The sequence below is a fragment of the Vipera berus genome (genome assembly GCF_964194415.1).
Source record: "Vipera berus genome assembly, chromosome: 11".
In the NCBI taxonomy this organism is placed as follows: Eukaryota; Metazoa; Chordata; class Lepidosauria; order Squamata; family Viperidae; genus Vipera; species Vipera berus.
The window spans coordinates 4,670-29,380 of NC_138214.1; the positions used below are offsets into that span (position 1 = coordinate 4,670).

Genomic DNA, 24,711 nt, shown 5'->3' on the forward strand with positions numbered 1-24,711 from the left:
AGTAGGGCTTCCTAACGCGTCTTCGTTTAGAATGGTAGATTTGTGACCGTTTGACTATTTTAAATTATTCCGGTTGTGTGTGCGTTCTTACGCATGTGGGAATGCAAATTCAGACTGACCCTTCCGCACGCAAGCAATTGTCTTTTTCTGAAAATTCCCTGCTTATCTTTAGAATATGAATAAATTAATTTTAATGCTTGGCCGTTGCAGAATGCAGACAAAGGCGTCTTCGCCCGATATTGGTTTGTTGTTGCCTTTTCTCCAGATCCTCGCCTTTAGGCTTTAATTATATCGATAAAATAAAAATTAAAGTACTCCTGGTTTGATTTTTCAATCTAATTATTTAATGTTATTTGGACTCCTATATATTATACAAAATAGGATTTGGAATGAGACGTCATATTTTACCTTCTTAAGATATATCTATGTGCTATGTAGGCTTACTTTCCACAAATGTACTTTTCTCATTAAAAATGATTTTTTTGTTCCCTAGCGATATGTTCCGTGTTTAATATTTTCAAATGGTTTCTTTGTATGTTTCAGTCGTCCGAGTCGTGGTTATCCCAAAGATCCTTTTTCCAGACGCGAACGGAATCCCGTTCATTTCTGAAGATGTTTCGCCTCTCGTCTGAAAACCCGCTTCGCCTCTGATTAGATAGTGGGGAATGGAAGGATTTATATTCCCTGCGGACGGCTGGTCCTTTTAGAGTCTCTTCAGATCTTTCCACCGACTCGGTTTCCACAAAGACCGAACCCCGTCCTCTCACGCTGGCTCCACACTTATTTCTCCATCTACAGCTGCAGCACGTGACTATACATATAACAATATTTTTTTCTCGGTAAATACTAAAACTTTACTTCTCATCAGCTTTCACGTAGATTTACAGAGAAGGCAGGAGATGAAAGCAGCAAAAATGGGTTGAGGAAAGCAGAGCAGATCAAAGCGGAACAAAAGAACACACCTGCTTGGAGACAAAAAGGCACAGCTGCAGCAAGTCTGCATCCCGGGAGGCAGAAGGGCTTGGCCTCCAGGGCGCAGGCGAGGAGGCCTGCCCGGCAGTAGCGAGGGCGGCAGCTTGCCTGAACGAACAGGTTTCACGCGTTGACCCGAGTGGGAATTTGTGGTTTCCTGAATCGGCCGCGCCGGCCTGGTGTACGCCTCGTGTTAAGCCGAGACTGAATGCTGGGGCTACCGTGATCTAGGAAGCCCCTGAAGTCTTCCGTGGATGGTCTGTCGAAGGCTGGTTGAACGAAACTTCCCAAAGCCAACCACGTTGGCGAGGACATGACCGATCGGGCAATAGATGTTTTCCTTCGTCTCTAGGCCGTGTGGGTGAAGCGACTCCTCTTCTACTCCTGTCTGTAAAGAGAAGTGAATTAGGAGATCATCTTGTTTAAATTTTTTGCTTGTGGATTGGAAAGGCAAACTGAGACACCGGAGCCTCAAACTGAAACTGCGGGTGAAAAAAGTCCACTTGGGGAGAATATAGAGTTGCTTAAAAGCTTACAATTTATGTATTGTTTTGTTTTCTTTTTAGCAAAACATCTTTCCTCTTTCTTCCTTCTCGTAGAGGATGGGCTTCCCTGTGGCTCACGAGGCTCTCTGTGACTACAGAGCGGCCCTCTGGCTAACTGCTCCCGGACTGCTTTTCAGTCAATAAGGGTCTCTGTGGATATTCTGCTACTAACTAGCGTAGACAAAATCTGGCAGAGCGTAACAACGTTGTGGCGGTATTTTAAAACGCAAATGTTTGATTTTAAAAAAAGTATCGGCAGGGGCCTGGAAAGTTTGTTACTCCCTCTGTGAAAAACGCAGATGCCACATTATATCTCAAGAACAAAATAGATCGTTACAGCGTTGGCAGAGCCAGAAGCGATGGAGAGTGCTGCTGAGAAGATCAGAGCGGACCGTAGGCACGTAACACAAAACACCGGCTACTTACCTCTAAACTCCAACCTCTCGCTGCCCCCCGTGGCCGAAAGGATAGGGTGGTCGCCTTGGCGTTTAACTTTCCAAGGGGCAGGCTGATCAAAGGTCTTCGCAGAAGAGCTCCGTGCCTGCATCAACTGAGCGGCCTAGTTCTAGAAAGTGGGAGCAACCAGTGTTACACAGACTGCTTTTTGCCCAAAAAAGGTCTAAAGACAAATGCAAAACGGCTACTGAAGTTGCCCCTACGCTCGGAAAAACAGTGCTGACTCAATAGGACCCAAAATACTATCAGAAACACCCTGGGTTTTCTTATGCCGCCTGCTTGCTGCGAAGCTACCTGCTTGCCTGTCTCGTGTCCTCCTTTCTGTTTTGGATTCTGCTGCTAAGAGGGCCCTGGAGGTCATTTCTGACTCCCACCCACCCCCGGCCAGAAAGTAAAGCATCGGCCCCTAGGAAAGGCCTTCTCTGCATACCTACCGGACTCTGTGACAGGACCCTGGACAGCGGCTCTTAACTGAGTTTCCACATGAAACTTAACCTGATGCTTAATTTGAACTAATTTCAGTGGCATAATTTTGCTCCGATTTCCACTTTATGATGTGAAATGTGATGATGTGCTTCAACCCAAAAACCTAGAACTAAGGAGAAACTTCCTGACAGTTAGAACAATTAACCGGTGGAACAACCTGCCTCCAGAAGTGGTGAATGCTCAAAAACTGGATGTTTTTAAGAAGAGACTGGGCAGCCATTTATCTAAAATGGTATAGGGTTTCCTGAGCATGGGGGTGGACTAGATGACCACCAGGGTCCCTTCAAACTCTGTGGTTCTGTAAGTTCTGCCTAAGCAGGGGATTGGACTAGATGACCTCCAAGGTCCCTTCCTATTATTATTATTATTATTATTATTATTATTATTATTATTATTATTATTATTATTATTATTATTATTATTATTATTATTATTATTAAGAAACTATTATTATTATTATTAAAAAGAAACGTATGTACGTACAATCTCCTTAAAGAAATAGCAGGGCAGGTCAAGCAAAACTATTCTTGAATGAAAACATCTTCGTTTGGTGGACGGGGGTCAGCGGGGTACACTTTTAAGAGGAACCTATTAAGACCTTATGCAGAGAAGTGCCATACCGCTCGTTCTTCTACATCCGGGAGTGGGGCGCTGGGAAAACACCATCAAACGGCTGCCTTGCTTGACAGCCTTCGAGGAGACCCCCGAGACGGGACGGAACGCCATTCCGGACCCGGACGCCAAAATACCTTGAGTGCCGGCCCCGGCTCTAAAAAGGAGCTCCGCGATCTTTGCAGCACAACAGAAGGCGCGGCTGAGCTAACAGGAAGTCCGCCGTGGCGAGAAAGTCGCAGCGAAAGGAAGTTGGCCGGGAAGACTAAAAGGGACGGACAGGAAGTCTGCCATTTCGAGGTCTTTGTAAAAGGGGACGCTCTGCGCTTTGTGGCTTCGCTTCTCGGTGTCCCCATCCTAGGCAAAAGGCCTACGACGGCCTCAATATTAATTCTATGGGTCGCGAAATCGTGCCCTCCTGTGGGCAAAACCGGTATTGCGGCCGCCGAAAGAAATAAACCTTTTAAATGGCATGTTAAATCTACGGTCTAACGTTGATCGGATGTGAAGTCCGCCGGGCCCAGAAAGTCGCCGCGAAAGGAAGTTGGAGGATGACTAAGAAGAATGGACCGGAAAACGGCCATCGTGGAAAGGACAGGAAGCCCACCATGCCGATGTCTCTCTCTGAAAGGAAGTTAGGGGAATGATCAAAAAGGACCGGAAGTCAGCCGTCATGGAAGGGACCTATTTCAAAAGTCCTGGGGGACGGCCGATATCGACAGACAGGAAGTCAGCCGGGCCGAGAAGTTCTCTCGAAGATTACACGGGAGGAACGAGACGGCGCACATGCGCAGAAGGCCGACGGGAGCGGCTCATCCTTCTCGAGGAAGTATAGAGCGGCAACGCTTTGGCTGGCGCTCTGCGCTTTGGGGCTTCGCTTCTCGGTGTTTCCAACCTAGGCAAAAGGCCTATGGGGGCATCAATACTAATGCTATGGGATGCAAAAGTGTGCCCTCCTGTGGTCAAACCGGGTATTGCGGCCGCCGAAACAGAAACCTTTTTTAATGGCGTTTAAGGTTATTTTTCTCTATCATTATTAGTAATAACTTCGAAAAGGCCTACGATGGCCTCCATGCTAATGCTATTGAATAGAAAGGTGGTTTTTCAAAGGCCCTGGGAGACGACGGATTTCATCAGACAGGAAGCCCACCATGCCGAAGTCTCTCTCTGAAAGGAAGTTAGGGGAATGATCAAAAACGGAAGGACCGGAAGTCAGCCGTGATAGATAGGTCCTATTTCAAAAGTCTTGGGGGACTGCCGATATCGACGGACAGGAAGTTCGCCGGGCCGAGAAGGTCTCTCGGACATTACACGGGAGGAACGAGATGTCGCACATTGCAAAAGGCCGACCGGAGCGGCTCGTCCTTTTCGGAGAAGGGTAGAGCGGCGACGCTTTGGCTGACGCTCTGCGCTTTGGGGCTTCGCTTCTCGGTGTCCCGATCCTAGGCAAAAGGCCTACGGGGGCATCGATACTAATGCGATGGGACTGAAAAGCGTGCCCTCCTGTGGTCAAACCGGGTATTGCGACCGCTAAAAAGAAATACACCTTTTAAATAGGATTTTAAGGTTATTATTCTCCATCTTTATTATTAACGCCTTATTAATGTTAATATTGATAATAATGCATTATTGATATTAATAGGGTGACAGATGGCTGAGACACAGGCACAGAATTAAATGGTATTAATAAGGTTCTATTAATAAAGAATAATAATCTTACAATGCCGTTTAAAAGATTTATTCCATTTGGTGGCTGCCGTACCCACTTGGACCGACGGAGAACACGTTTTTCTGTCCCTTAGAGATAGCACTGAGGCCATCTAAAAGGCGTACTACGATGCCCACGATTGCTAATGCTATGGGACGGGAGACTGTCAAAGCATATATTGCAGCAGCCACCAAAAGAAAGAAACCTTTTAAAGGCTTTTGAAGCAGGATTCCTTCTTCTGTGCCTGTTCCGTACTACTTGGAGGACTGAAAATAGTGCCGTCCTGTGTTCCGGTCACAATTAATAAAACTTTTTAATGACATTTTATGGTTATTTTTCTGTATCTTTATTATTAACAACTTATTATTAATAGGGCAACGGGAGGTCCGTTTGCTGCAACGCAGGCACAGACGGAGTCCTGCTTCAAAAGCCTTAAACCAAGTTAAGGAGGACTATGATGCCCTATTAATATTATTAAAGTTTAAATAATAAGGAATAACCTTAAAATGCCATTTAAAAGATTTATTTCTTTTGGTGGCTGCCAAAAGAATCTCAGAAGATTTAAGAATAGGGTAATTGTGCATCTCTTGGACTGAGCTACGACCTGAAACCTATACTGATGCTTAATTTGAACTAATTTCAGTGGCGTAATGTTGCTCTGAATTTCACTTGATTTAAAAAGAAAAGTACTGCTGTTGCAGGCAGGCACCGTTACAGTTATGCTTCTGTATTGTTTTATTTTAAAAGTGTGCACAGCAATTAAGCCTAATGATTTGCAAAATTTGATTTAGAGTTTTACATTTGTTTCTAAGTTATTTTTTATCTAGGCAGCTTTTGTTTCTTCTACCGTCAAAGTTCTTCACAAAAAACACTAACATTGTAATCTATAAACATTAATGCCATTGAAATCGGTCTTAAAATTACACAAGAAATCAAAAGTTCGCCAAAGGACATGCGTTCTTATCTTGTCTCTAAATGCCTGCAAAGTGGGGCCCGCAAGCACCATCCGAAGATTCTGCTGCACGGCCTGGCAGGCACGCCAGAAAGGGCCCTTCCCGGTAGACTGCCAAGCTCTGCTCCTGGGAAGGCCCTTGGAAAGGTCCCTCCTGCTATTTCCCACCAAAACTGCAATATTGAGAGTGGTGGCCATCGCGACCTCCCACCGTGTCTCCCCGCTGCCTCTTGCTCCCGACTCGGCTCCCAACCTTACTCAATTTCTATCCCCAACTCTTTAAAAGGAAAAGCCTTAAGCTTGCTGAAACCGGCAAAAAAGGGGAAAAAATCCTCAAGGACAACTTATCTGTTTTCCTGAGTTCCTTCTTAACAGCCACAACAGGGTAGGTCACCCATCCGGGGGAGGCTCTAGGCTGCAAATCCAGGGAACGTAACCTTCTTTCTCCACTGCCTTTCGGGCTGCAGGCCTTTGTAGAACTGGCCTCTTACCCTTCCTCCTCACCCACAGGACTGCTACCTCAGTCAGTGCAGCTGTGATTGGGGAAGTTAGCAAAATTGCAAGCGGGACTCTGCAAAGACCCAAGTCTCCTGTTGCCCCCAGAGACCTGCTTTTCCTTTCTTTTACCTCTGGGCGGTGGGCGGGCTCCCCCCCCTAACCTGGAGAGGAAAGGGAGGAATCTCCTGCCCTTCCTAACCCTGACTTGCTTTGCACAAAGTTCTACAAAGTTAGATGGATGGCAAACAAATCAATAAATTCCATGAGTTCCAACTTCTCTCCCCCGTTTTATCCATACTTTCAATGATAAACCTATAAAGCACCAATATGTTATATACATTTTCAAAATAAATTATACTAATTTTTATATCAATTTATATTTATCATCTTAATAAAAAGTACACAATTTATTTCAATTAGAAATTTAATATTCAATGTACATTAATATAGATATCTCAAAGGGATATAATTTAGAAACATCAAATATAAACATAAACACCCAGATGCAAACAAAGTCATGACTAAAACCCTAACCCCGTAAACCACCGTTGACCCCATTAACTTCATTAACACACATTAACCACCATTAACGTTCATTAACCACCGTTAACCCCCTTAAACCACCATTGACCCACATTAACTGCATTAACCACAATTAACCCCCATAAACCACCATTAAACCCAATAAACCACCCTTGACCCCCGTTAACTTCATTAAAACCCATTAACCCCCATAAAACACCATTGACCCCCATTAAGTGAATTAACACCCATTAACCCCCAGTAACCTTCATTAACCACCATTAACCCACTTAAACCACCATTGACCCACATTAACTTCATTAACACCCATTAACCCCATAAACCACCATTGACCCCCATTAAGTGCATTAACACCCATTAACCCCCAGTAACCTTCATTAGCCACCATTAACCCGCATAAACCACCATTGACCCCCATTAAGTGAATTAACACACATTAACCACCATTAACCTTCATTAACCACCATTAACCCCCTTAAACCACAATTGACCCACATTAACTGCATTAACCACAATTAACCCCCATAAACCACCCTTGACCCCCATTAACTTCATTAAAACCCATTAACCCCCATAAACCACCATTGACCCCCATTAAGTGAATTAACACCCATTAACCCCCAGTAACCTTCATTAACAACCATTAACCCCCATAAACAACCATTGACACCCATTAAGTGCATTAACACACATTAACCCCCAGTAACCTTCATTAACCACCATTAACCCGCTTAAACCACCATTGACCCACATTAACTGCATTAACCCCCATTAACACCCATAAACCACCATTAAACCCAATAAACCACCCTTGACCCCCGTTAACTTCATTAACACCCATTAACCCCCATAAACCACCATTGACCCCCATTAAGTGAATTAACACCCATTAACCCCCAGTAACCTTGATTAACCACCATTAACTCCCTTAAACCACCATTGACCCACATTAACTTCATTAACACCCATTAACCCCCATAAACCACCATTGACCCCCATTAAGTGCATTAACAACCATTAACCCCCAGTAACCTTCATTAACCCCCAATAACCCCCATAAACCACCATTGACCCCCATAAACTGCACTGACAACTATTAACCCCCATTAACCTTCAGTAACCACCATTAACCCCCATAAACCACCATTGACACCCATTAACTTCATTAACACCCATTAACCCCCATTAACCTTCATTAGCCACCATTAACCCACATAAACCACCATTGACCCCCATTAACTTCATTAACACACATTAACCACCATTAACCTTCATTAACCACCATTAACCCCCATAAACCACCAGTGACCCCCATTAAGTGAATTAACACCCATTAACCCCCAGTAACCTTCATTAACCACGATTAACCCCCTTAAACCACCATTGACCCACATTAACTGCATTAACCCCCATAAACCACCATTGACCCCCATTAACTGCACTGACAGCCATTAACCACCATTAACCACCATTAACCACCATTAACCCACATAAACCACCATTGACCCCCTTTAACTTCATTAACACCCATTAACCCCCATTAACCTTCATTAACCACCATTAACCCACATAAACCACCATTGACACCCAGTAACCACAATTAACCCCCATAAACCACCATTGACCATCTTTAACTTCATTAACACACATTAACCCCCATTAACCTTCATTAGCCACCATTAACCCCCATAAACCACCATTGACCCCCATTAACTTCATTAACACCCATTAGCCCCCATTAACCTTCATTAACCACCATTAACCGCCTTAAACCACCATTGACCCACATTAACTGCATTAACGACAATTAACACCCATTAACCGCCATTAATGCCCATAAACCACCATTGACCCCCATAAACCACCATTAAGTGCATTAACCCCCATTGACTCGCAATTTACTCCATTAAAACCCATTAACCGCCATTAACAACCATTAACCCCCATTGACCACTATTAGTCCTATTAAACCCCATTAACAACAATTGACCATTATTAATCCCATTAACCCCCATTAATAACAATTAACCGACATGAAACCCCATTAAGCACAATTGAAGTTGGGGGGGGAATGATGAAGAACGGTCCAAAAGGCCCTGGGGGACTGCAAATTTGACGGACAGGAAGTCCCCATGATGGGAACGGAAGTTGGAGGGATAATTAAGAAGGACGTACCAGTAGGCCCTGGGGGACTGCAAATTTCAACGGACAGGAAGTCAGCCATGATGGAAACGGAAGTTAGCGGGACGATAAAAAAGAACGGACCAGAAGGCCCTGGGGGACTGCAAATTTCAACGGACAGGAAGTCGGCCATGATGGAAACGGAATTTAGCGGGATGATAAAAAAGAACGGACCAGAAGGCCCTGGGGGACTGCAAATTTCAACGGAGAGGAAGTCCCCATGATGGGAACGGAAGTGGGAGGGATAATTAAGAAGGACGTACCAATAGGGCCTGGGGGACTGCAAATTTCAACGGACAGGAAGTCGGCCATGAATGGAAACGGAAGTTAGGGGGATGATAAAAAAGAACGGACCAGAAGGCCATGGGGGGCTGCAAATTTCAACGGACAGGAAGTCCCCATGATGGGAACGGAAGTGGGAGGGATAATTGAGGACGTACCAGTAGGCCCTGGGGGACTGCAAATTTAACGGACAGGAAGTCCGCCATGATGGGAACGGAAGTTGGAGGGATAATTAAGAAGGACGTACCAATAGGGCCTGGGGGACTGCAAATTTGACAGGACAGGAAGTCCGCCTTCCTGGGAACGGAAGTTAGGGGGATGATTAAGAAAGGACCGGAAGTCAGCCATGATGGAAAGGTAATTTTTCAAAGGCCCGGGGGGACGGTGTTTAAACGGACAGGAAGTGCGCCTTGCTGGGAAGGTCTCTGTGAAAGGGGACGCTCTCCCCTTTGTTGTTTCGCTTATCGGAGTCCCGATGCTAGGCAAAAGGCCTACGACGTCCTCAATGATAATTCTATGGGACGGAAAACCGTGCCCTCCTGTGGTAAAACCGGGTATTGCGGCCGCCGAAGGAAATAATCCTTTTTAAATAGCGTTTTGAGGTTATTACCTTTCTTTATTATTACCGCCTTATTAACATGAATAGGGGGACGGGTGACCCTTTTGCTGAGACACAGGCGCAGAATAAGAGGAACTAATATTGATAAGGTTTGATTAATAGAGAATAATAATCTTAAAACGCCACTTGAAAGGTTGATTTATTTTGGTGGCTGCTACGCCGGCGTATACCACAGGAGGGCACTGTTTTCCGTCCCTTAGCGATAGCGGCGTTGAGGCCTTCGAAAAGGTTTACCGTGGTCTCGGTGATAATGTTATGGGACGGAAAACTGCCGTCCTGTCGTCAAAGCGGGAGTTGCGGCCGCCAAAATAAAAAAAATATTTTTAGTAGCGTTTTAAATGGACGGTCTACTAACTTGTTGATCGGACGTGAATTCCGCCGTGCCCGCAAGGTCGCCGCGAAAGGAACTTGGGCGATGACTAAGAAGAAATGACCGCAAGTCGGCCGTGATGGAAAGGTCCTATTTCAAAGAACTGGAGGACGGCCGATATCGACGAACAGGAAGTGCGTCGGGCAGAGAAGGTCTCTCGGAGATTATTCGTGAAGAACGAGCCGGCTGACGCGTAGAATGGTGACGCTTTGGCTGACGCTCTGCGCTTTTTGGGGCTTCTCTTCTCGGTGTCCCGATCTTAGGCCAAAGACCTACCGCGGCCTCTATGTTAATGGTGTGGGACGGAATACGGTGCCCTCCTGTGGTCAAACGGGGTATTGCTGCCGCCGAAACAAAAAATCCTTTTTAATGGCGTTTTAACTTCTCCTTTTTATTAATGCTTTATTATTACATATGAATATTAACGCCTCCTTATTAATATTAATGTTTAAACGGAACCCGTTTGCTGCAACGCAGGCGCAGAAGAACAAATCCTTCTTCAGAAGCCTTAAAGCGAATTAAGCCCTACGTTAGCCTGTTAATATTAATAATTTTAATAATGTAGAATGATTTAAAAATGCCGTTAAAAAGGTTTTTTTTATTTTTTTAATGTATTTATTTTTTGACGGAAGGATTCGGAAAGTTATCTTCCTATGCAAAAAGCGTTTTCTTGCGTCCTTGTTAATTTCCCAGGAAATTACTGGTTAACGATATGGGAAATAGCGGGTACTAGCAGAATTGCTAAATTTTGAGAAGCGTGGACCTGATCGATAATTGGGATGGAAACGCTGGGGAGCTTACGTAAAACGGAAAGTTGAAGTAAGGTTTCTTTTTAAAAGGAAGGCTTCCTAACGCGTCTTCGTTTAGAATGGTAGATTTGTGACCGTTTGACTATTTTAAATTATTCCGGTTGTGTGTGCGTTCTTACGCGTGTGGGAATGCAAATTCAGACTGACCCTTACGCACGCAAACAATTGTCTTTTTCTGAAAATTCCCCGCTTATCTTATCTTTAGAATATGAATAAATTAATTTTAATGCTTGGCCGTTGCAGAATGCAGACAAAGGCGTCTTCGCCCGATATTGGTTTGTTGTTGCCTTTTCTCCAGATCCTCGCCTTTAGGCTTTAATTATATCGATAAAATAAAAATTAAAGTACTCCTGGTTTGATTTTTCAACCTAATTATTTAATGTTATTTGGACTCCTATATATTATACAAAATAGGATTTGGAATGAGACGTCATATTTTACCTTCTTAAGATATATGTATGTGCTATGTAGGCTTAAAGGTAAAGGTAAAGGTTCCCCCGCACATGCGTGCTAGTCGTTTCCGACTCTAGGGGCCGGTGCTCATCTCCGTTTCATAGCCGAAGAGCCAGCGTTTGTCCGAGGACGTCTCCGTGGTCATGTGGCCGGCATGACTAGACGCCAAAGGCGCACGGAACGCTGTTACCTTCCCACCGTAGTGGTCCCTATTTTTCTACTTGCATTTTTACGTGCTTTCGAACTGCTAGGTGGGCAGAAGCTAGGACGAGTAACAGGCGCTCACTCTGTTACGCGGCACTCGGGATTCGACCCGCCAAACTGCCAACCTTCTGATCGACAAGCTCAGCGTCCTAACCCACTGAGCCACCACGTCCCTTATGTAGGCTTACTTTCCACAAATGTACTTTTCTCATTAAAAATGATTTTTTTAGTTCCCTAGCGATATGTTCCATGTTTAATATTTTCAAATGGTTTCTTTGTATGTTTGAGTCGTCCGAGTCTTGGTTATCCCAAAGATCCTTTGTTCAGACGCGAACGGAATCCCGTTCATTTCTGAAGATGTTTCGCCTCTCGTCTGAAAACCCGCTTCGCCTCTGATTAGATAGTGGGGAATGGAAGGATTTATATTCCCTGCGGACGGCTGGTCCTTTTAGAGTCTCTTCAGATCTTTCCACCGACTCGGTTTCCACAAAGACCGAACCCCGTCCTCTCACGCTGGCTCCACAGACTTATTTCTCCATCTACAGCTGCAGCACGTGACTATACATATAACAATATTTTTTTTCTCGGTAAATACTAAAACTTTACTTCTCATCAGCTTTCACGTAGATTTACAGAGAAGGCAGGAGATGAAAGCAGCAAAAATGGGTTGAGGAAAGCAGAGCAGATCAAAGCGGAACAAAAGAACACACCTGCTTGGAGACAAAAAGGCACAGCTGCAGCAAGTCTGCATCCCGGGAGGCAGAAGGGCTTGGCCTCCAGGGCGCAGGCGAGGAGGCCTGCCCGGCAGTAGCGAGGGCGGCAGCTTGCCTGAACGAACAGGTTTCACGCGTTGACCCGAGTGGGAATTTGTGGTTTCCTGAATCGGCCGCGCCGGCCTGGTGTACGCCTCGTGTTAAGCCGAGACCGAATGCTGGGGCTACCGTGATCTAGGAAGCCCCTGAGGTCTTCCGTGGATGGTCTGTCGAAGGCTGGTTGAACGAACCTTCCCGAGGCCGACCACGTTGGCGAGGACATGACCGATCGGGCAATAGATGTTTTCCTTCCTCTATAGGCCGTGTGGGTGAAGCGACTCCTCTTCTACTCCTGTCTGTTAAGAGAAGTGAATTAGGAGATCGTCTCGTTTAAATTTTTTGCTTGTGGATTGGAAAGGCAAAATGAGACACCGGAGCCTCAAACTGAGACTGCGGGTGAAAAAAGTCCACTTGGGGAGAATATAGAGTTGTTTAAAAGCTTACAATTTATTTATTGTTTTGTTTTCTTTTTAGCAAAACATCTTTCCTCTTTCTTCCTTCTCGTAGAGGATGGGCTTCCCTGTGCCTCACGAGGCTCTCTGTGACTACAGAGCGGCCCTCTGGCTAACTGCTCCCAGACTGCTTTTCAGTCAATAAGGGTCTCTGTGGATATTCTGCTACTAACTAGCGTAGACAAAATCTGGCAGAGCGTAACAACGTTGTGGCGGTATTTTAAAAGGCAAATCTTTGATTTTAAACAAAGTATCGGCAGGGGCCTGGAAAGTTTGTTACTCCCTCTGTGAAAAACGCAGATGCCGCATTATATCTCAAGAACAAAATACATCGTTACAGCGTTGGCAGAGCCAGAAGCGATGGAGAGTGCTGCTGAGAAGATCAGAGCGGACCGTAGGCACGTAACACAAAACACCGGCTACTTACCTCTAAACTCCAACCTCTCGCTGTCCCCCCTGGCCGAAAGGATAGGGTGGTCGCCTTGGCGTTTAACTTTCCAAGGGGCAGGCTGATCAAAGGTCTTCGCAGAAGGGCTCCGTGCCTGCATCAACTGAGCGGCCTAGTTCTAGAAAGTGGGAGCAACCAGTGTTACACAGACTGCTTTTTGCCCCAAAAAGGGCTAAAGACAAATGCAAAACGGCTACTGAAGTTGCCCCTACGCTCGGAAAAACAGTGCTGACTCAAAAGGACCCAAAATACTATCAGAAACACCCTGGGTTTTCTTATGCCGCCTGCTTGCTACGAAGCTACCTGCTTGCCTGTCTCGTGTCCTCCTTTCTGTTTTGGATTCTGCTGCTAAGAGGGCCCTGGAGGTCATTTCTGACTCCCACCCACCCCCGGCCAGAAAGTAAAGCATCGGCCCCTAGGAAAGGCCTTCTCTGCATACCTACCGGACTCTGTGACAGGACCCTGGACAGCGGCTCTTAACTGAGTTTCCACATGAAACTTAACCTGATGCTTAATTTGAACTAATTTCAGTGGCATAATTTTGCTCCGATTTCCACTTTATGATGTGAAATGTGATGATGTGCTTCAACCCAAAAACCTAGAACTAAGGAGAAACTTCCTGACAGTTAGAACAATTAACCGGTGGAACAACCTGCCTCCAGAAGTGGTGAATGCTCAAAAACTGGATGTTTTTAAGAAGAGACTGGGCAGCCATTTATCTAAAATGGTATAGGGTTTCCTGAGCATGGGGGTGGACTAGATGACCACCAGGGTCCCTTCAAACTCTGTGATTCTGTAAGTTCTGCCTAAGCAGGGGATTGGACTACATGACCTCCAAGGTCCCTTATGATGATGAAATGTACGTACGTACAATCTCCTTAATGAAATAGCAGGGCAGGTCAAGCAAAACTATTCTTGAATGAAAAAATCTTCGTTTGGTGGACGGGGGTCAGCGGGGTACACTTTTAAGAGGAACCTATTAAGACCTTATACAGAGAAGCGCCACTCGTTCTTCTACATCCGGGAGTTGGGCACTGGGAAAACACCATCAAACGGCTGCCTTGCTTGACAGCCTTCGAAGAGACCCCCGAGACGGGACGGAACGCCATTCCGGACCCGGACGCCAAAACACCTTGAGTGCCGGCCCAAGCTCTAAAAAGGAGCTCCGCGATCTTTGCAGCACAACAGAAGGCGCGGCTGAGCTAACAGGAAGTCCGCCGTGGCGAGAAAGTAGCAGCGAAAGGAAGTTGGCCAGGAAGACTAAAAGGAACGGACAGGAAGTCGGCCGTTTCGAGGTCTTTGTAAAAGGGGACGCTCTGCGCTTTGTCGCTTCGCTTCTCGGTGTCCCCATCCTAGGCATAAGGCCTACGACGGCCTCAATATTAATGCTATGGGGCGCGAAACCGTGCCCTCCTGTGGCCAAATCCGGTATTGCGGCCGCCGAAAGAAATAAACCTTTTAAATGGCATTTTAAATCTACGGTCTAACGTTGATCGGACGTGAAGTCCGCCGGGCCCAGAAAGTCGCCGCGAAAGGAAGTTGGAGGATGACTAAGAAGAATGGACCGGAAAACGGCCATCGTGGAAAGGACAGGAAGCCCACCATGAACATGTCTCTCTCTGAAAGGAAGTTAGGGGAATGATCAAAAAGAAATGACCAGAAGTCAACCGTCATGGAAAGGACCTATTTCAAAAGTCCTGGGTGGGATGTCCGCCGGCCCTAGGTCTCTCAGAGATTACACGGGAGGAACGAGACGGCGCACGTGCGCAGAAGGCCGACGGGAGCGGCTCGTCCTTTTCGGAGAAGGGTAGAGCGGCGACGCTTTGGCTGACGCTCCGCGATTTGGGGCTTCGCTTCTCGCTGTCCCGATCCTAGGTAAAAGGCCTACGGGGGCATCGATACTAATGCGATGGGACGGAAAAGCGTGCCCTCCTGTGGTCAAACCGGGTATTGCGAACGCCAAAAAGAAATACACCTTTTAAATAGGATTTTAAGGTTATTATTCTCCATCTTTATTATTAACGCCTTATTAATCTTAATATTAATAATAATGCATTATTGATATTAATAGGGTGACAGATGGCTGAGACACAGGCACAGAATTAAATAGTATTAATAAGGTTCTGTTAATAAAGAATAATAATCTTAAAATGCCGTTTAAAAGATTTATTCCTTTTGGTGGCTGCCGTACCCGCTTGGACCGACGGAGAACACGGTTTTCTGTCCCTTAGAGATAGCACTGAGGCCATCTAAAAGGCGTACTACGATGCCCACGATTGCTAATGCTATGGGACGGGAGACTGTCAAACCGTATATTGCAGCAGCCACCAAAAGAAAGAAACCTTTTAAAGGCTTTTGAAGCAGGATTCCTTCTTCTGTGCCTGTTCCGTACTACTTGGAGGACTGAAAATAGTGCCGTCCTGTGTTCCGGTCACAATTAATAAAACTTTTTAATGACATTTTACCGTTATTTTTCTGTATTTTTATTACTAACAACTTATTATTAATAGGGCAACGGGAGGTCCGTTTGCTGCAACGCAGGCACAGACGGAGTCCTGCTTCAAAAGCCTTAAACAAAGTTAAGGGGGACTATGATGCCCTATTAATATTATTAAAGTTTAAATAATAACGAATAACCTTAAAATGCCATTTAAAAGATTTATTTCTTTTGGTGGCTGCCAAAAGAATCTCAGAAGATTTAAGAATAGGGTAATTGTGCATCTCTTGGACTGAGCTACGACCTGAAACCTATCCTGATGCTTAATTTGAACTAATTTCAGTGGCGTAATGTTGCTCTGATTTTCACTTGATTTAAAAAGAAAAGAGAAAAGTACAGGCAGGCACCGTTACAGTTATGCTTCTGTATTGTTTTATTTTAAAAGTGTGGACAGCAATTAAGCCTGATGATTTGCAAAATTTGATTTAGAGTTATGTTTATTCCTAGAGTGTAGCACGCTAAGGTTTAAGATGTAATCTATGTTTATAGTTATTTCTAATTTTACATTTGTTTCTAAGTTATTTTATATCTAGGCGGCTTTTGTTTTTTCTACCGTCAAAGTTCTTCACAAAAAACACTAACGTTGTAATCTATAAACATTAATGCCATTGAAATCGGTCTTATAATTACACAAGAGGATTGTTCAGAAATCAAAAGTTCGCCAAAGGACATGCCTTCTTATCTTGTCTCTAAATGCCTGCAAAGTGGGGCCCGCAAGCACCATCCGAAGATTCTGCTGCACGGCCTGGCAAGCACGCCAGAAAGGGCCCTTCCCGGTAGACTGCCAAGCTCTGCTTCTGGGAAGGCCCTTGGAAAGGTCCCTCCTGCTATTTCCCACCAAAACTGCAATATTGAGAGTGGTGGCCGTCGCGACCTCCCACCGTGTCTCCCCGCTGCCTCTTGCTCCCGACTCGGCTCCCAACCTTACTCAATTTCCATCCCCAACTCTTTAAAAGGAAAAGCCTTAACCTTGCTGAAACCGGCAAAAAAGGAAAAAAAAATCCTCAAGGACAACTTATCTGTTTTCCTGAGTTCCTTCTTAACAGCCACAACAGGGTAGGTCACCCACTGCTAAGCTTGTAAGCCGCCCTGAGTCTTCGGAGAAGGGCGGGATATAAATGTAATAAAAATAAAAATAAAATAAATAAATAAATCCGGGGGAGGCTCTAGGCTGCAAATCCAGGGAACATAACCTTCTTTCTCCACTGCAGGCCTTTGTAGAACTGGCCTCTTACCCTTCCTCCTCACCCACAGGACTGCTACCTCAGTCGGTGCAGCTGTGATTGGGGAAGTTAGCAAAATTGCAAGCTGGACTCTGCAAAGACCCAAGTCTCCTGTTGCCCCCAGAGACCTGCTTTTCCTTTCTTTTACCTCTGGGTGGTGGGCGGGCTTCCCCCCACCCTGCAACCTGGAGAGGAAAGGGAGGAATCTCCTGCCCTTCCTAACCCTGACTTGCTTTGCACAAAGTTCTACAAAGTTAGATGGATGGCAAACAAATCAATAAATTCCATGAGTTCCAACTTCTCTCCCCCATTTTATCCATACTTTCAATGATAAACCTATAAAGCACCAATATGTTATATACATTTTCAAAATAAATTATACTAATTTTTATATCAATTTATATTTATCATTTCTTAATAAAAAGTACACAATTTATTTCAATTAGAAATTTAATATTCAATGTACATTAATATAGATATCTCAAAGGGATATCCTTTAGAAACATCAAATATAAACATAAACACCCAGATGCAAACAAAGTCGTGACTAAAACCCTAACCCCGTAAACCACCGTTGACCCCATTAACTTCATTAACACACATTAACCACCATTAACGTTCATTAACCACCATTAACCCCCTTAAACCACCACTGACCCACATTAACTGCATTAACCACAATTAACCCCCATAAACCACCATTAAACCCAATAAACCACCCTTGACCCCCGTTAACTTCATTAAAACCCATTAACCCCCATAAAACACCATTGACCCCCATTAAGTGAATTAACACCCATTAACCCCCAGTAACCTTGATTAACCACCATTAACCCACTTAAACCACCATTGACCCACATTAACTGCATTAACCACAATTAACCCCCATTAACACCCATTAACCCCCATAAACCACCCTTGACCCCCATTAACTTCATTAAAACCCATTAACCCCCATAAACCACCATTGACCCCCATTAAGTGAATTAACACCCATTAACCCCCAGTAACCTTCATTAACCACCATTAACCCCCATAAACAACCATTGACACCCATTAAGTGCATTAACACACATTGACCCCCATTAACTTCATTAACACCCATTAACCCCCATAAACCACCATTGACCCCCATTAAGTGCATTAACACACATTAACCCCCAGTAACCTTCATTAACCACCATTAACCCCCTTAAACCACCATTGACCCCCATTAACTGCATTAACACCCATTAACCCCCATAAACCACCATTGACCCCCATTAACTGCACTGACACCCATTAACCACCATTAACCTTCAGTAACCACAATTAACCCCCATAAACCACCATTGACCCCCTTTAACTTCATTAACACCCATTAACCCCCATTAACCTTCAGTAACCAACATTAACCCACATAAACCACCATTGACCCACATTAACTTCATTAACACCCATTAACCCCCATAAACCACCATTGACCCCCATTAAGTGCATTAACACCCATTAACCCCCAGTAACCTTGATTAACCACCATTAACCCCCATAAACCACCATTGACCCCCATTAACTTCATTAACACCCATTAACCCCCATTAACCTTCATTAACCACCATTAACCGCCTTAAACCACCATTGACCCACATTAACTGCATTAACCACAATTAACACCCATTAACCCCCATTAATGCCCATAAACCACCATTGACCCCCATAAACCACCATTAAGTGCATTAACCCCCATTGACTCGCAATTTACTCCATTAAAACCCATTAACCGCCATTAACAACCATTAACCCCCATTGACCACTATTAGTCCTATTAAACCCCATTAACAACAATTGACCATTATTAATCCCATTAACTCCCATTAATAACAATTAACCCACATTAAACCCCATTAAGCACAATTGAAGTTGGGGGGGAATGATTAAGAAGGACGGACCAAAAGGCCCTGGGGGACTGCAAATTTCAACGGACAGGAAGTTGGCCATGATGGAAACGGAAGTTAGGGGGATGATAAAAAAGAACGGACCAGAAGGCCCTGGGGGACTGCAAATTTGACGGACAGGAAGTCCCCATGATGGGAACGGAAGTTGGAGGGATAATTAACAAGGACGTACCAATAGGCCCTGGGGGACTGCAAATTTCAACGGACAGGAAGTCGGCCATGATGGAAACGGAAGTTAGGGGATGATAAAAAAGAACGGACCAAAAGGCCCTGGGGGACTGCAAATTTAACGGACAGGAAGTCCACCATGATGGGAACGGAAGTTGGAGGGATAATTAAGAAGAACGTACCAATAGGCCCTGGAGGACTGCAAATTTGACAGGACAGGAAGTCCGCCATCCTGGGAACGGAAGTTAGGGGGATGATTAAGAAGAAAGGACCGGAAGTCAGCCATGATGGAAAGGTAATTTTTCACAGGCCCGGGGGGACGGTGTTTAAACGGACAGGAAGTGCGCCATGCTGGGAAGGTCTCTGTGAAAGGGGACGCTCTGCCCTTTGTTGCTTCGCTTATCGGAGTCCCGATGCTAGGCAAAAGGCCTACGACGTCCTCAATGATAATTCTATGGGACGGAAAACCGTGCCCTCCTGTGGTAAAACCGGGTATTGCGGCCGCCGAAGGAAATAATCCTTTTTAAATGGCGTTTTGAGGTTATTACCTTTCTTTATTATTACCGCCTTATTAATATGAATAGGGGGACGGGTGACCCTTTTGCTGAGACACAGGCGCAGAATAAGAGGAACTAATATTGATAAGGTTTGATTAATAGAGAATAATAATCTTAAAACGCCATTTGAAAGGTTGATTTATTTTGGTGGCTGCTACGCCGGCGTATACCACAGGAGGGCACTGTTTTCCGTCCCTTAGCGATAGTGGCGTTGAGCCCTTCGAAAAGGTTTACCGTGGTCTCGGTGATAATGTTATGGGACGGAAAACTGCCATCCTGTCGTCAAAGCGGGAGTTGCGGCCGCGAAAATAAAAAAAATATTTTTAGTAGCGTTTTAAATGGACGGTCTACTAACTTGTTGATCGGACGTGAATTCCGCCGTGCCCGCAAGGTCGCCGCGAAAGGAACTTGGGCGATGACTAAGAAGAAATGACCGCAAGTCGGCCGTGATGGAAAGGTCCTATTTCAAAGAACTGGAGGACGGCCGATATCGACGAACAGGAAGTGCGTTGGGCAGAGAAGGTCTCTCGGAGATTATTCGTGAAGAACGAGCCGGCTGACGCGTAGAATGGTGACGCTTTGGCTGACGCTCTGCGCTTTTTGGGGCTTCTCTTCTCGGTGTCCCGATCTTAGGCCAAAGACCTACCGCGGCCTCTATGTTAATGGTGTTGGACGGAATACGGTGCCCTCCTGTGGTCAAACGGGGTATTGCTGCCGCCGAAACAAAAAATCCTTTTTAATGGCGTTTTAACTTCTCCTTTTTATTAATGCTTTATTATTACATATGAATATTAACGCCTCATTATTAATATTAATGTTAAAACGGAACCCGTTTGCTGCAACGCAGGCGCAGAAGAACAAATCCTTCTTCAGAAGCCTTAAAGCGAATTAAGCCCTACGTTGGCCTGTTAATATTAATAATTTTAATAATATATAATGATTTAAAAATGCCGTTAAAAAGGTTTTTTATTTTTTTAATGTATTTATTTTTTGACGGAAGGATTCGGAAAGTTATCTTGCTATGCAAAAAACATTTTGTTGCGTCCTTGTTAATTTCCCAGGAAATTACTGGTTAACGATATGGGAAATAGCGGATACTAGCAGAATTGCTAAATTTTGAGAAGCGTGGACCTGATCGATAATTGGGATGGAAACGCTGGGGAGCTTACGTAAAACGGGAAGTTGAAGTAAGGTTTCTTTTAAAAAGGAAGGCTTCCTAACGCGTCTTTGTTTAGAATGGTAGATTTGTGACCGTTTGACTATTTTAAATTATTCCGGTTGTGTGTGCGTTCTTACGCATGTGGGAATGCAAATTCAGACTGACCCTTCCGCACGCAAGCAATTGTCTTTTTCTGAAAATTCCCCGCTTATCTTATCTTTAGAATATGAATAAATTAATTTTAATCCTTGGCCGTTGCAGAATGCAGACAAAGGCGTCTTCGCCCGATATTGGTTTGTTGTTGCCTTTTCTCCAGATCCTCGCCTTTAGGCTTTAATTATATCGATAAAATAAAAATTAAAGTACTCCTGGTTTGATTTTTCAACCTAATTATTTAATGTTATTTTGACTCCTATATATTATACAAAATAGGATTTGGAATGAGACGTCATATTTTACCTTCTTAAGATATATGTATGTGCTATGTAGGCTTACTTTCCACAAATGTACTTTTCTCATTAAAAATGATTTTTTGTTCCCTAGCGATATGTTCCGTGTTTAATATTTTCAAATGGTTTCTTTGTATGTTTGAGTCATCCGAGTCGTGGTTATCCCAAAGATCCTTTTTCCAGACGCGAAAGGAATCCCGTTCATTTCTGAAGATGTTTCGCCTCTCGTCTGAAAACCCGCTTCGCCTCTGATTAGATAGTGGGGAATGGAAGGATTTATTTTCCCTGCGGACGGCTGGTCCTTTTAGAGTCTCTTCAGATCTTTCCACCAACTCGGTTTCCACAAAGACCAAACCCCATCCTCTCACGCTGGCTCCACAGACTTATTTCTCCATCTACAGCTGCAGCACATGACTATACATATAACAATATTTTTTTTCTCGGTAAATACTAAAACTTTACTTCTCATCAGCTTTCACATACATTTACAGAGAAGGCAGGAGATGAAAGCAGCAAAAAATGGGTTGAGGAAAGCAGAGCAGATCAAAGCAGAGCAAAAGAACCCACCTGCTAGGAGACGAAAAGGCACGGCTGCAGCAAGTTTGCATCCCAGGAGGCGGAAGGGTTGGCCTCCAGGGCGCGGGCGAGGCCTGCTCAGCGGTAACGAGGGCGGCAGCTTTATTTATTTATTTATTTATTTATTTTTGGGACTTATATGCCGCCCTATCTCCCGAAGGACTCAGGGTGGCTAACAACAATAAAAAACAATACAAAAAATAAAAAAGAATTAAATAGCCCCAAAATAAATTGACTACACAGTTAAAAATTAAAACATATTTAAAAACCCCATCATCAATCCAGGTCAGCCTGATGGAAAAAAGTTTTGAGGTCACGGCGAAAGGACCGGAGGTCCGGGGCCATCCGAAGCTCAAGAGGGAGTTGGTTCCAAAGGGCTGGTGCTCCCACAGGGAAGGCCCTCCCCCTGGGGGTCGCCAGCCGACATTGTCTGGCCGACGGCACCCTGAGGAGGCCCTCTCTGTGTGAGCGCACTGGGCGATGGGAAGTCGTCCCTGGTAGCAGACGGTCCTGCTTTCCTGAACGAACGGGGTTCACGCGTTAACCCGAGTGGGAATTTGCGGTTTCCTGAATTGGCCGCGCCAGCCTGGTGTACGCCTCGTGTTAAGCTGAAACCGAATGCTGGGGCTACCGTGATCTAGGAAGCCCCTGAAGTTTTCTGTGGATGGTCTGTCGAAAGCTGAGTGAATGAACCTTCCCGAGGCCAACCGCGTTGGCGAGGACAGGACCGATCGGGCGGTAGATCTTTTCCTTCCTCTCTAGGCCGTGTGGGTGAAGCGACTCCTCTTCTACTCCTGTCCGTTAAGAGAAGTGAATTATGATATCGTTTCGTGTAAAGGTTTTGCTTAAGTGGATTGGAAAGGCAAACTGAGACACCAGAGCCTCAGACTGAGACTGCAGGTGAAAAAAGTCCCCTTGGAGAGAATATAGAGTTGCTTAAAAGCTTACATTTTTTTTGTTTTCCTTTTAGAAAAAATCTTTCCTTTCTTCCTTCTGGTAAAGGATGGGCTTCCCTGTGGCTCACGAGGCGCTCTGCGACTACAGAGCGGCCCTCTGGCTAACTGCTCCCCGACTGCTTTTCAGGCGATACAAGTCTCTGTGGATATTCTGCTACTAACTAGCGTAGACAAAATCTGGCAGAGCGTAACAACGTTGTGGCAGTATTTTAAAAGGCAAATGTTTTATTTTAAAGAAATTATCGGCAGGGGCCTGGAAAGTTTGTTACTCCTTGTGAAAAAGGCAGATGCCACATTATATCTCAACAACAAAACAGATAGTTACAGCATTGGCAGAGCCAGAAGCGATGGAGAGCGCTGCCGAGAAGATCAGAGCGGACTGTAGGCACGTAACACAAAACACCGACTCCTCACCTCTAAACTCCAAGCTCTCGCTGTCCCCCGTGGCCCAAAGGATAGGGTGGTCTCCTTGGTGTTTCGCTTTCCAAGGGGCAGGCTGATGAAACGTCTTCGCAGAAGGGCTCTACGCCTGCATCCGTCGAGCGGCCTAGTTCTAGAAAGTGGGAGAAACGAGTGTTACTCAGACTGCTTCTTGCCCAAAAGAGGGCTAAAGACAAATGCAAAACAGCTACTGAAGTTGCCCCTATGCTCGGAAAAACAGTGCTGACTCGATAGGACCCAAAATACTATCGGAACCATGCTGGGTTTCGTATGCCGCCTGCTTGCTGCAAAGCTACCCACTTGCCTGTCTCGTGTCCTCCTTTCTGTTTTGGATTCTGCTGCTAAGAGGGCCCTGGAGGTCGTTTCTGACTCCCACCCACCCCCGGCCCGAAAGTAAAGCGTCGGGCCCCTAGGAAAGGGCCTTCTCTGCGACGGGACCCTGGAGAGTGGCTCTTTGCCCGACTCTCAGAAGATTTAAGACTAGGGCAATCGTCCTTCTCGTTAACTGAGTTTCCGCCTGAAAATTATCCTGATGCTTAATTTGAACTAATTTCAGTGGCATAATATTCCTCCGATTTTCACTGATGATGTGAAATGTGATGATGTGCCTCACCCCAAAACCAACTAAGGAGAAACTTGCTGACAGTTAGAACAATTAACCAGTAGAACAACCTACCTCCAGAAGTGGCGAATGCTCCAACGCTGGAAGTTTTTAACAAAAGACTGAGCAGCTGTCTGTCTGAAATAATATAGGGCTTCCTGAGCACTGGGGTGGACTAGATGACCTCCAGGGTCCCTTCCAAGTGTGCGGTTTTGTAAGGTCTCCTGCTTGAGCGGGAGTTGGACTGGATGGCCACCAGGCTCCCTTCCAACTCTGTGATTCTGTAAGTTCTGCCTAAGCAGGGGATTGGACTAGATGACCTCCAAGGTGCCTTCCAATTTTTTTTTATTATTATTAAAAAGAAACGTACGTACGTACGTACAATCTCCTTAAAGAGATAGCAGGGCAGGTCAAGCAAAACTATTCTTAAATGAAAACATTTTGGTTTGGAGGACGGGAGTGAGTGGGGTACGCTTTTAAGAGGAACGTATTAAGATCTTATACAGAGAAGCGCCATACCGCTTGTTCTTCTACATCCGGGAGTCGGGCGCTGGGAAAACACCATTAAACGGCTGCCTTGCTTGACAGCCTTCGAGGAGACCCCCGAGACGGGACGGAACACCATTCCGGACCCTGTCGACAAAAACCTTGAGCGCCGGCCCCGGCTCTAAAAAGGAGCTCCGCGGTCTTTGTAGCACAACAGAAGCCGTGGCTGAGCTGACAGGAAGTCCGCCATGGCGAGAAAGTC

The 24,711-nt window shown here is 45.1% G+C and overlaps 1 long non-coding RNA gene across 4 annotated transcripts; it reads right to left on the bottom strand.

Annotated features, from left to right (window-relative positions):
• Positions 1-321: 321 nt before the first annotated feature.
• LOC308673085 lies at positions 322-24,448 on the bottom strand. 4 transcript variants are annotated; one of them, XR_014027572.1, is made up of 8 exons: positions 24,039-24,448; positions 23,336-23,474; positions 20,137-22,759; positions 13,382-13,520; positions 12,401-12,798; positions 10,210-10,565; positions 1,944-2,082; positions 322-1,360 (listed from the first exon to the last, which is right to left on the bottom strand). It is a non-coding gene; the product is annotated as an uncharacterized lncRNA (long non-coding RNA). The 4 variants fall into 4 exon arrangements; XR_014027573.1 differs by lacking the exons at positions 322-1,360; positions 1,944-2,082; positions 10,210-10,565 and adding an exon at positions 10,870-12,248; XR_014027574.1 differs by lacking the exons at positions 322-1,360; positions 1,944-2,082; positions 10,210-10,565 and having other exon boundaries at positions 12,266-12,798; positions 20,137-21,803; positions 21,957-22,759.
• Between the last annotated feature and the right edge of the window lie 263 nt (positions 24,449-24,711).